At 36.9% G+C, this 13,981-nt stretch overlaps 1 protein-coding gene across 4 annotated transcripts in view; it reads right to left on the reverse strand.

Annotated features, from left to right (window-relative positions):
• Window positions 1-13,981, reverse strand: part of LOC128867901 (BMP-binding endothelial regulator protein) — a 161,911-nt gene that overhangs the window by 94,625 nt on the left and 53,305 nt on the right. For all 4 annotated transcript variants that reach the window (XM_054109504.1, XM_054109505.1, XM_054109503.1 and 1 more), the window contains one exon: window positions 6,926-7,068. The gene's annotated coding sequence lies outside the window, so the exon portion shown is untranslated. The remainder of the gene's footprint in view (window positions 1-6,925; window positions 7,069-13,981) is intronic.

Genomic DNA, 13,981 nt, shown 5'->3' on the forward strand with positions numbered 1-13,981 from the left:
GCGTGCACTTATTTTCTATTGATTTAAGTGTTGTCGAATGTACCGAGCACACATCGAAGATGACGCACAATAGGTAACCAACCTTTCCATATCAAAATTAAAAGCAATGGTGATATTTTTTTCGACATTCATAGGGCTGCGCATCTGCACTGCGTTCCTGCTAGTCAAACTGTTGGCCAACTTAGAGTTGTGTTGGGTTTAAATGTTTTTCATTAAGGCTAACGGCACACTTAGTATTGTGATGCCAAATTTTAATTAACTGCTTTCATTTAAACCATCCAAGTTGCCTTATGAATCACATTAGATCCTTTAAGTTAATATATCTGCTTGGGATTTTTGTGTCGAATTTACTCGCAGAAACTGACCTGAGAATTCAGCGATATGTGCTGCTGCTATTAGTGTATGCAAGCGCCCTAGGATTTCATGATCATACTAGATTTTTTCTTACAAAAGTAGGACCCCGAGAGCTGATATCTGATATCCTAGAAGAAATAGAGATATGATTTAAAATTGCATATACCGCTAAAAGATAAGTGGCCCTTTGAAGATTTTACTAGCTTTTTCTACATCATAGTCCTGTCCTAACTTGTAGATCCGGCATTTAGTGAACATTATTATCTTTATGTATTTGCTGAAGTCCACAAAGGAATGTAACAATTACCCAAAATCGGGAGATATAAGCTATGGATTCCCACAAAGACTATGTGTCTTCTGACTTCTTTCTGTTTCTTCATTAAAATCTGATTTGAGTTAGTTGAGCCTATGAAAGGGAAAGGACGAGTGCTGATGGAGTTGACTGATGAGGAAATATTTGAATGAAAGCGCTATGAGAATAGAGGAAACGTTTATATTGAAGGTATTATTGCCCTAACCTCTACTAATTGTTAGACCTAAGATTTTTTGATTAAGATTTGGTGGCCGTCGTAACCGAATGGGTTTGAGTGTGACTACCATTTGAAATTCGGAGTACATTGGTTCGAATCTCAATGAAACGCAAAACTAAAGAAATAGGTTTTTCTAATAGCGGGTACTTCTGACATGAAAAAGCTACTCATAAAAAATATCAGCTATTCGGAGTCGGCTTAAAACTGTAGGTTCCTCCATTTGTGAAACAACATCAAGACGCACGTCACAAATAAGAGAAGGGGCTCGGTTAAATACCCTAAAATGAAGCAAGTGCCAATTATATATATACATATATATACAAAATGAAGTCCAAAATAAACAAGACTGAGCTAAAATAGAAACGATAACTTCTAATTTATTTATTCAATATAGTCCCTAAAATAGTCTGGCCTCTATACACTGTTTTAGGCGATCTAAAAGCTTTTCGAAAGAGTGTTTCAGATCATTGACCAACAAACGCTTCAAAACGCCAAGATAGAAAATTGCATTGACGGTTTGGCCCATTGGCACGAACTCCTTGTGGACAATTTTCTTGGAATCGTAAAAACAAATGAGCATCGACTTGTTTTTTGACTTCTCCAAATGCGATTTTTTGGGTGATGGCTAGTCTGGTTCGCTTAGTTTGAGGTTCATATTGAAAACACCACCATCAGTTACAATGCTGTAAAGGAAATTCTCGCCTTTTCTCACCTCAAGCAATTTTCGGTCGTCAGTTAACTTGTGCGGAGTGAAACGTGCACAGACCTTTCGTAAGCTCAAATGACCAGTTAAACTCCAAATCTATGAATTTCAACGATGATTGCGGTTCTTTTTGATAAATTTACGAACAATTTCGAAGGAGTTTTCGGTGATTACTGATTTTGGGCCATCACAACCATCTCTGAAGCGTGTAAGCCGCGTTAAAAACAATTTTAATTTTTTATTTTAAAAGTAACATGCATAAGCAACAAAGATATTCTAAAAAGAACTACTCAAAAAACAAAAGAAAAATTTTGGAAAATTTTGTTTAGAATTTGGAGTTTCGCGTTCTTTAGTTTTTTCTGTACGATTAGTATGAACTACATTTTTATTAAAAAAAACACACATTAGTGTATTTATAATTGAGCAACGGATTGTATATGAGATGAAATCATAGAAGGACAATTAATAGCCCTGCAACATATTTTGCTACTAATCTCAAAATGTGTGTGCCGGGACTAGTCTCCATTGGGTACAATTGGGTATTAATTCGTCAAACTCGAATCACTTCTTCAAAGTGTGAAAGTAACAAGGCTAACAAGAAATCATAAATATCCATTCCACCCATACATGACGACAATAGCATAATGTGAAAAGCACAGTTTGAGAGTCTAAAGGCACTTATTAGTTTCGTTCGCGAGCGTGTGACTTTTTCCGATGAAATATAAAGTTACTTTTAATATTTAAATAAAAAAATAGAATGTTCAAATTTTCAAGGCACATAGATTGAAAAAGATAATAAATTCAATTGTTTTCCTGTGCCAAAATTTGCACTTCGGTCCTCGAGTGTGGTACTTTCCCTGTTGCGTTGTATACAGATGAGTGTGGCATAGATACAAATTTCGTATTTCGCGTCCGACTAGTGTCACTTCATACCCATTCGGGTGCAAAAGGGTGCAATTAGGCTATTCATAGGAAATGCCCAAGCAAAAAGGAACGGCAAATTCCATATTAAGAGTTTAAAAGTGGCGTTAGTCGCCTGCTCCTTTACGACTAATTCCGGGACGCATCTGGGAGTAGTCGCATTTTTTGCAGTGAGTGGTTGCCCTAACCTTTAACTAACTTTATGAAAACAAATAAAGCAGTGTGAACAAAAGTATTTGATTTCAAGTAGAGTATCGAGAGTATCCATTTCTAAATACCTGTATCGGCGCGTCCCTAGCCATTGCACACGAACATTAAATCGTAAATATTGTCGCATGCGAAAAAAGTAGATTGAAATTTACAAAGTATATTTCACAAACCGGCATCTTAAATTTAACTTTGAAACATTGTTGCGCTTATAATTATTTTACCATTTAAGTGGGAATTCCAAACATCGAACCGCATCGCGTTGCGTTTGCAAAAATACTTTAAAAACAGTAAAAGAAGCCGTTGATTTTTTATTAATAATCATTTGGCACGTTTCTCAAATGACAAAGCAAATATTCTGTAAAAAAACAATTCCAAAAAAAGAGAAAAAAATTAGAAAATAAAAACATTATTGAAAAGAGTATCGAAATCACAGCAAACGAATGGAAATGTTTCCAAACAAACTTGGACAAACGCCGCAGCGAGCTGTCCGGCAAACAAATACGCTTCAAACCGAGTGAGAATTATTTATGGATACCTCAAAAATTCTGCCGAAAATGTGGGATTTCAAGTGTGAAAGTTGCAAAACATGATTGGATATCAGTTTACCCTGTCACACTATCAGCTGAGCACAGCAAGAAATAGTAACTGATAAAAGAAATAAATTTAAAAAAATGTAATTATGGAAGCTAATGCAGTACAAATTTATGCCAAAACCACCAAAGTATTCTACTTAATTGAAGCAAATTGAAAAACAAACACATCCACAGCAACACCACCATATAAGCAGAGCCGCAGCATAACATAATTAGCTAAAGTCCAAATTTAAAAATTATGTGCGTATGTATTTATAAATACATATGCACAAGCTCATAAAAATAAAATATTACCCGGCGGTATTGTCTCGCTCATTACTTGCCGTTGAATTTTTAATCGATTATTTTGCTTCGGTTTTGGGAAACCCGCAAATATATTAAATATTTCGAGCTTGTATGACAGACAATAAATTTGCCAATAGCTATGAGCTGATACATACATACATATATATATATATGTATATGTTCACTAAAACAAACTATAAAAAAATTTTATTCAACATGTACACTTGACGATGCGGACATCCATCCATCCATCCATTCAACACATACATACATACATAAGCACAGTTGCAGGTAAAATAATAGTAGCGTACCTGGCGGCCGCCGTAGCCGAACGAGTTTGTGCGTGACTACTATTCGGAATACAGAGAGAACGTAGGTTCGAATCTTGGTGAAACACCAAAATGAAAAATAAAAACATTTTTCTAAGTCTCGGCTCGCAATGGCAAACCTCCGAGTGCATTTCTGCCATGAAAAAGCTGCTCATAAAAAATACCTTCCGTTCGGAGTCGGCTTGAAACTATAGATCCCTCCTGTGGAACAAATCAAGACGCACACCACAAATAGGAAGAGGAGCTCAATTATATAGATATATATATATACCTGGTGAAAAGATGCAAGCTTGAAGGTTTTTTATGGATAGAGCAATCAGTTGGTTGATTAAAAAACGTCTTAAGATTATAAGAGACCTAACCACTACTAACTCCATCCGATTTCTTTACATATACACCCGTTCCGAAATTATAAACGCACCACTACTTCTTTATAAAAACATAGATCATACTAAACATAAACTGAAAACTATATTTTATTTTTACAACAAGAACCATGCAACGCAAAGTTTCAAAATTTGTAAACAAATTTCTTCAAAATTACATAAAAACAGTGCATTGTTCGCTGGTTGACTATCAACAAAAATGCTTACTTTTACCGGTGGCAAGTCTATTAGTCTTACCGTTTTTTCTGCTTTGTCTATAGCCTAGATCTCAGCTTGGAAGACGGGAGTTCGGCAGACCATTGACATTTAGGCATGGCGTGGTGATAGTCTTGACACGAAGTTCATTGGAAATATTTGGGAAACACCGCCATTCACAGGTTGTTTAATACCCAAAAGTGTTGAAATGAAAGAAGAAATTGAAGAGTGAAAGATAATTGAACTGAAGCTTAGTCAGCACGCGAATTTGAAATACAAAATTTTAATGCTACTATAATTATGAAAAACGAAAGCAACCAATATTATTTGATACTCGTAACAAAAAAGCAATTACTTCTTTCTAAAAATATTCCTCCAATACATGGGGATGCTATAATTATGAAAAGAATATTAATTTTTGGATTAAATTCGGAGTTCAGTGTAAGTTTTGTGGATTGGCGCTACCACCTTATAATAAAATTACCGAATGGGTTGGTTTGTGACTACGATTTGGAAGTGCACGAAACACCAATAGATAGAAAAAGTCTTTTCTAATGGCGGCCGCTCCTCGGCAGACAATGGAAAGCCTCCAGGTGTATTCATGCTATGAAAAGAATCCTCATAAAAATATCTGTCATTCGGAGTCGTCTTAAAACTGTAGATACCTCCATTTGTGAAAACATATCAAGAGGCACAACTAAATTGGATGAGGAGCTCGGCCAACCAGAATAGGGAAGGCGACTCTGACTTATTTAAACACTGCAACTACAGTTTTTTTGGCCGCAACTGTATACGCATTAGAGTGGGTGAAAAAAATGCGAAAAGCTGAGTCTTTCCTTAAAGACTTGCTGTGTGAGAATTCAGCAGAAGTTTAGCAATAATATGAAAGCGCACAATTTTTAAAACTAGTCCATCTCAGGCTACTGCCATTTAGTGGTTTGTACTCACACAAGGTTTTTATAAATTATGAAAAAAATTGATTTAGCCACAAAAAAAAATTGAAATATCTGTAGCTTTGATGCTTCCTATTTAAGATTAGCCACGTTCTGTCTCCAATTAACACTTATTTTGAAAATCACCAGATACCAGGTTTTAAAATTAAACACCGATAACAAGAGTACATGCGCCAAACGGCAACAACCACCACCAGCGGCCACTAGCTCGAATGCAGTACCACCATTTTTATAAGCAAATCAGTATGGGCATATCCTTTGCTCGCATTAGAGATGTTTGAAGCTTGAAGCTTGATAAAATCGCACCAACACTACTGCCTTTACGTTGTTGCTGAAATTCTTGAAATATTTAATAAAATACTAAAATTATGGAGGTATAGGTCATGCTTTCTTCAGCAAGAAAATACACCGCCTCTCTCCTCATTGTCTGTCATTAGGTTTCTAGCCAAGCTCAGTATTAGACTATCGGTCTTAATAAACGGATTTTGCGTTTAGGAGCGAGAAACACACAAGTAATGGAGCGCGTAAAGGTCACAACTAAAGATTTCAATCACTCAATATCTTTTTCTTTATATTAAGTACAAAAGTTATTCAAAAACACAATTAACTGATTAATTTTACGGCACTTTGAATGTATGAAATACAAATTAAAAGTTTTGCAGCAGCAGCCTCATGATCTACAGGTAAAAGTCACACTTCATACGTACGAGTACTACCCTGCATAAAATGCTCAAACTCAAAGGCCCTCAATCAGTGTTCGATTTTATCTCGCTGGCTTCTCGACATCATTAGGCGTCAAATTTCTTTCCAAACGAAAGTATGGACATAAGATCGTCCTTTGGTGCCAGAAACAGTGAGTACTTCCCAAATAACATCTTAAAGATTTCTCTGTGTCCCGAAGCTCCGTCTTCGTGCCAGAAACCATATTTATGGAGTATACACATTGATTTTATTGCTTCTTGCTGTATTTTAAGATCTAAGGGGAGCAAATGGAGCATAACATTTGAGCATAGCCGGAGGTTGTACTCACGGCACCTGTATAAGCGATAATTGGTCTGATAAGTGCTGTGTATATCCACAGGAACACAGTTGGTTTCAGATCCCAGGTTCTACCAAAGGCTCTACGACATTAATGAAAAATCTTTAAGTGCCCTCCACCTTCAGCGAAACATGTGTCTTCCAAGTCCGTTTCTTATCCAAGATATTTAACTTCGTCTGTAAGACTGAGCACCATACCTTCTAGTGCTGGAATACTAAGTCGATGCAAATTCTGTTTTCTCGTGAACCATACCAAGGTAGTTTTGTTCGGACTGACGGAAAAGCCTTGTATGACTATTACTTTGCCGTGATGCACATAGGAAATTTCACGCTTATTTCACGGCATCGCAATTAGTATGAATCTTGATAGACATTTCACGTGAAACGCGAACTTAGTTCTATGCTTAAATAAAAATAAGTATACTTACATTTACAAGTACATAGTTATACACACACTCCAGACTCCAATACGATGAAGGCGAATCTTCAATTTGATTAACAGCAATATATCCAAAATTTGAGAGTTTTAATAATTTCACTGGCGAATGGCAGCCATATTTCATTCATCATTCTGAAATTGAAAAATTTATAAGAATATTTGATTAGAATATTTCATGCCAAAAATATAATGCAACCTGAAAAATGTATTAGAACTATGAAAATTTGTATTTTAGAAAAGTGCTGTATTTCCATTAAAATCGCGAGATTATAAGAAGTAAATATCGGTAGTCACCGAAATTTGTATCTTCTTATGAGATTTGTATGGTGAAAGAACAAATAAATTTATTCATACTGACCCGACCTAACGAACATACAAATACGTATGTCTATGCTTTGTGTATCCACATACATATGTAAGCATGTGAATTGTGAATTGGCTAACCGAAAATATTTTTTTTGCTTTAGTTGGTAAAGTGAAAATAAACTCAGCAATAAATATGGAATTTGTACCGGTATTTTGACGTAAATGGTCAACAAATAAAAAATATTTCATTTAAGAAAGTGAGGAATGTTGTTGAATAGTCACATTTGAGAATAAAAGAACAATAGGTGCTAGCGGCGTGGCTGGATAATAACTGGAATGATGAAGCAAAAAGATATCATGTGGCGATTTAACAAATAAAACCAAAATATGCACGCTGATGATCTACGAAGCTATTTTCCAGTTTAATATGTAGAAAAAAATATTAAAAATGTTGTAAACATCTGCTTCATTTGTTAAAAATAGTTGTAATCTTTTTTTTTAATAATATAGTATTTGCGTAATATTTCATTCGCCAGACACAAATGTCTGCACTGCTCAACCGGTGTATGCAATTATTTTTTGAAAGAGCTTGCATCTTATCATCATTCGCCTCGCACTGCAGCCAACGGTAGCATTGAGAGCAAAACTTTTCTAGTTGAGTCCACAACTCCCAAGCGTGCAACAACTTTTTATTAAATTGCGCCCTTTACCGATAACGACCGAAAATATCCACAATTTTTCCAAAAGTGCAAATTTTCATAAATCCAAGACTTTCGTAGCGCATATTTTTATTTTGTTCTCGAATGCGATCAAACTCATTTTAGTAAATTGTAAAGCAACGCGGACTGGAAAGAGCCAGCATAGTGGGGCGGCCGTTGTAGACGAATTTTTGTTGTTTGTAGGATTAAATTCGAGCATAATTGTGGGCATACGAGTATCAAAGTTATCGACAAGCAACGGCGAAAGTTTGCGTGCCCCAAAAACTACTGTCAACTTTTCAGAGGTAGCATAAAACTCTAGGGCCTACGGGCAACGTGAACACACGCACCAAAAAGTAGAGCAGAAGTTTGGTCTAAGTATATTACATTTCAGGAATATACCACTGTATTGCTATGATTGGCTATTTGGGACATCTGAACAAATTGCGGAACAAATGAGGAGTGAGCTGATGGCGACTTTCCAATTTGATATTTTCAATTAAAAGTAATTTTGTTGCATTTATTTATCAAGCCGAGCTCTATAAATTTGACATTACAAATCTCTCCTTACAAACTTGTCTTTGCTGTAGGCAATTAGACTACGACCAAGGCTCATAGGTCGACAACGAATAGCTCAAAGTACTTTAAAAAGCCGCGTATCCTTTAAGTCTCAATAAAGAATATCAAAAGACGGAATGAGGCAGCAGATGTGTGCTCTAGGAAAAGGCCTAAAAAATAACTTAAAAATTGGATCCAAGTACTCAAGTTCTCTTGGCTGCCAAATTGGTATTCAGTTTCACCAGCATTCGACAAAAGGACAGAGATTACTGTGCCTATCAACAACGAAGACATGACTTCTCACGAGAATACTAATCCATCAAGTAATGAACCATCGAAGCCCGACATACCTAAGCTGAAGGAGCTTTAGAGGTGAGAAGGTAGCAAAATACATTCAACGATATGGTGGAAGACCGTTCAGTGATCAGCTTACTTAGCGGTTATAGGATACAAGTAGTAATAAGCAGTGTATCAGGGCCCGATTTGTCACCGATAAACAGCAAAGTGCAGCATCAGACGTTCTCAAATTCAAATTTGTGCAACTCGCGAGCGGGGCAACATCTATTAGAGAAAAAATTCTAGTCATCGTTGAAAGCTCTGGGTCGAAGACCCAAAAATATCTCAGCTGTGAAATCCTTGGAGTGTTTGAGAGAAAGATTTTGCGGTAGATTTTTTGACCTTTGCACGTTTCGCAGGCGATGGAACAATGAGCTGTATGAGCTTTACGACGACATAGACATAGTGTAGCGAATAAAGATCCAATGGCTTCATTGGCTGGGTGATGTAGTCCGAATGGATACAAACACTCGGGCTCGAAAGTATTCGATGCGGCACTAGCTGGTAAAAACAGGGGAAGAGGAAGGTCTCCTCTACGTTGGAAAGATCAGATTCCGAAGAACGTGGCTTCACTTGGTGTGCCCAACTGGAGCCGGTTAGCACGAGAAAGAAACAACTGACGCGTTTTGTTAAACTTGACTAAAATCGCGTAAGCTGTTAACGCGTTAATTAAGAAAAAGAAGAAGTCCAATAGCTGAAAATTAGGTCTATCAGTCAATTCCATGCTACTCACAGGAATTGGGAATATTTGATACCAAATCACGGCAATAAAATAAACTCAAGCAGAGAAGCCGCTACAACATTAAAGCGTTAAAATTCGCCTACTTCTCAATACACTTGCTCCATAGTCCCTGTTCGATGCGGACTTCTTCATGCCTTTATCTTCACGTGGGGATCTAAAATGAGCTGCGGAGTCGATGCGGCGCTCTACCCAACGTTTGCGGATGTAACGCTTGTTTTCGGAGGCCTACGACAAAAAACAGTTCATATGCTATTTTTACTACATTTGTTAATAGCATAAGTATACGCACACATACATACATACATGCATGTGAGTATATTCGACGTAGGCATAGATATTTTTACACCTATTTTCATGCATGCATTTGTGTATGTCCGGTTATTTACACCTTACACCTTAAAACCTCACCTAAAAACAAAGTAAGAAAAAATAGAAAAAAAATAAAATTAAATTAAAATAAAAACAAACGCAAATAAACAACGACAAAGCAAAAGGTGAAAATATTCAAATTAAGAACAAGCGACAGTCACCTTGCTTGCCGCCAATTGCCATTCACCACTGCTGCTGGTGCGACTTGCGACTTGCGGCTTGCCTCTGTCCGTCTATCCGTCCGTCCAGCGAATGGTCAAAGATGTTTCTTCACTATCGAACGGCTACCGGTTTACACGGTCGTTACGCTTCATTATGCCATCGATCGTCAGCTAAATGTAATATGCACACACACACACACCCGTTCATAGAAATGACTAGAAGTAGTTGTACAGATATCGACAGATTATATCAAGGCACCTGCATACATGTTTACATACATACATATGGTACGTGTCTTCTTGTCGCATGTGCGTGTTTCTGGCGAATTGGTTGGTGGCTGATGGCCGATGGCCATAATCGCTCTTAACCATTAGCGGGTATCGGCCTCGCGACAAATACACCTGTTAGTCTGCATGTAATTTTCATATGTTTACATATGTATGTATGTATGTATGTATATATGTACGTGTGTATGCCTGTAAATCTGTGTATTCTGGTGCATTTTAGTAGCATTGCAATGTCATACCACAACATTTAATTGGGCATTCGAATTGGTTTCGATTTGACTGCATTGAGTTGTCGAATAATCAAAACTGCGCATAATTATCGTAGTTAAATTTGTAGTTGTTGCAATATTCATATGCATGCATGAGTGTAGGTATGTAAACAGCACAATTTACAGGAAATACCATTTTCTAATGAGAGTGTGGCTTGTATGCCTCTAATTAGGAATTGGGGTCGTTGCAATGCTGTGTCCAAAAACAAAAACACACAAACCAGTGTTGTAAATTTTTCGCACAAAAGTTGCTTTACAGCCGTTATTAGGCAAGAATTTAAACGTAACTTTTAGGGCTATTCAGAATCTTGTGCAACAAATCTTGCATCATAGCAGTTGCAAAATGGTTTAGCATGTCTTTGGTTCATAGTAACAACCTATGTACAGCTGTGCTCAAAATATTAGGCGTGCGCGTGACATCTACGGTAGGTAGGTGAAATGGTTAAAGTGCCAGACTGGCAATCCTCAAGTGGCACTAAAGCGCCGTTTTAATACCATTTTGATACCTCCAACAGGCAGATATCTACAGCCAGCCAGAGCTGTTGGTTTAATGGAGAAGATTGATGAGATTTAGGTTGGCGCACTGACCCAGGCTGTCGAAGAGAGAAGCACCCAATGTCAGCTATCAAAACCGGACATTTACAAAGAAAGTCCTTCCCTAAAAGGTCTCCACAGTTTCTGCAATGAGGGTTTAACGATAAAACTAGCTTTTCCGCGAGTGTGCCGATCGTCCAATGATCGGTAAACACAACTACGAATTTAGAAATTAAACTAAATCTAATTACTGTGGCCAAAGCGTTTCGAAATTGCACATGAAGAAATGGAGCTCCATCTTTCTTGAGAAATAAGTTGTGCAATTCTCCTTTACTAACAGTCAGAGGGATGCCGATGACCAGCCAGGAGATTTCTGAGACTGATTCAGTCGACCCCATCCACGCTCATGATCAATTTCTTTTCCCTCTATGTTCCTGTGTTCTGAAATCCAGATCAGAGAAATGTTACCGGCATACTCATAAAATTTGATCTCCTGTTACAGGAGTTGACCAATTTCGATCTGCACTAAGACGTCGTCAGAGCGTCAGAGAGAGATCATAGCTTGACTATAAGAAAAAATGTTGATATCTCCCTTGCTCCCACGTTCCCTAAGCATTTTGCATGCCTACAGGATTACAAAGTCGTCTGCCTGGAAAACACCAGCAGTATTCGAAAAATTTTGCGGAAGATTTTTGGACCTTTGCACGTTAGTATTGGCGAGTATCGTAGGCGATGGAACAATGAGCTGTATGAGCTTTACGACGACATAGACGCAATGCAGCATATAAAGACCCAGCGGCTTCTTTGATGATTCTTAGGTGAAGTCATCCGAATGGATACAAAAGTTCCGGCTCTGAGAGTATTCGCTGAGGTATCAGCTGGTGGTAGCAGAGGAAGAGGAAGGCCTCTTCTGCGTTGGAGAGGTCAGATGGAGGCGGATTTGGCTTCACTTGGTGTGTCCAACTGGCGCCAGTTAGCACGAAAAAGAAATTACTGACGTGCTTTGTTAAACTCGGTCAAAATCGCGTAAGCGGCTATCGGCCAATCAAGAAGAAGAAGAAAACTGTTTTAAAATTATTATTATTTCTATTTTTCTTTTAATTCAAAATAAGTGGTAATCTTCTACGAATATTCTTACTGATATCAACTATCCAGCTAAAGCTTTTTTTGACCATTTTTGTTTGTGATATTTTACTAATTTTTAAGTAATTTAAGAAGATGGCAACCTTACTCTAAAATAATAAAGGGTTTTGGTGAATGGATTGCGCTATCGAGAGATGATTAACGATTTTTTATGGCCGGAATTGGATGGTATTGATCTGAACAACGTTTATTTTCAACAAGTCGTGCCACACAAGCAACGCAACCATTGATCTTTTACGGGAAAAGTTTCCGGACCGTGTTATCTCTCGAAGAGGTGATCACAATTGGCCACCGAGATCTGGTGATTTAACACCTTGTGACATTTTTCTTTAAGGCTACGTGAAAGAGAAGGTCTACGTCAACAGCCAACAGCCCAGGGTCGATTCAAGACCTCAAAGATGGAGTTCATGAGGCTATCGAGGGCACAGGGCAGCCACTTTGCAATCGGTTATGGAAATTTTCATCAAAAGGATATTGTTCTGTAAGCGTGGTCGTGATATCTTTTGCCTGATGTTATTTTCCACTATTAACGGCTTACCTTCCGCTTTGTAATGAAATAAACATCCGATCATTTATATTAAGAAATAGCATTTTTCTTTGAATATCAAAATAACACCTCTTATTGGAAAACCCTTTATGACACGTCTAATGTCTTAAAAATAATATTGTTTTATTTAAAAAAATATGTGGCAATATTGCACGAAGATTCCCAAGGATAGCTTTTGGCAGATACAAATTTCGGAAATGTTAGTAATAATTTAAATAAATTTTTGTAAATTAAAAGCGTTAAAATGACAACCTTTTCATTAACGATAATATGGAATACAGGAATTGATCGGTAAAAGTAGTAAGATGTACGTAAAAACTTCATGTGACGGTGACGAATTGAATTTTAACAGCACAATATTGTGAATAGCCCTTTTATATTTTTACATTTTTCTATAGTGGTTCAGTATGATATATAGATGCATATTTCGTTGCCTATTCTAATAAAATTGTATTATTTTGCAACCTATAATTTTACGTTGCTATTTCAAACTTAAGTATGTATGCATGTATGTATATAATTTATGCAAATTATTGCTCATATTATTATTGTAACGTCTAACAAGTCAAACCAGCGGCTGGCTATCAAGAAAACTGTTGAATATTTACGACCAAGTGTAGAGGTCTGAAGCTATCGATAGCGGCCGATAGTTTTTAATGGTGTAAACAAATGTCAGTAGAAGAAATAATTGGCGGAGTAATTAGATTTTGCACAAGCAGTTTTTATTTAAAGATGTGTGTATGTATGTCAATTTTCGTGTGTTACGGTCTCAGTCAAAATCTGCGATTCGATAGTGTAAGATGATCATCACACAGGCGATACCAGTAAAGTTGCTTGCGAGCAAAAATATTTCGTCCCTCATCATAAATGGCTTTGGTGTCTGCCGAAATGCAGCATGTATGCAAAAATTTATTAATTTTTTTCTTTCAAAATAGCTCCCTTTCGTAACTAACCTTTAATTCATAGCGCCTAAAAATGTGATGACTGGCTTTTTTTGGCTTTTAGAGTAAACGACAGATTTGTATTATTTTTGATGGTATCACTTGAAGAATATAATTTAAAAAACTTATCAAATATATATATAAAACGAAAAC

Source organism: Anastrepha ludens, chromosome 6, assembly GCF_028408465.1.
Source record: "Anastrepha ludens isolate Willacy chromosome 6, idAnaLude1.1, whole genome shotgun sequence".
Taxonomy (NCBI): Eukaryota; Metazoa; Arthropoda; class Insecta; order Diptera; family Tephritidae; genus Anastrepha; species Anastrepha ludens.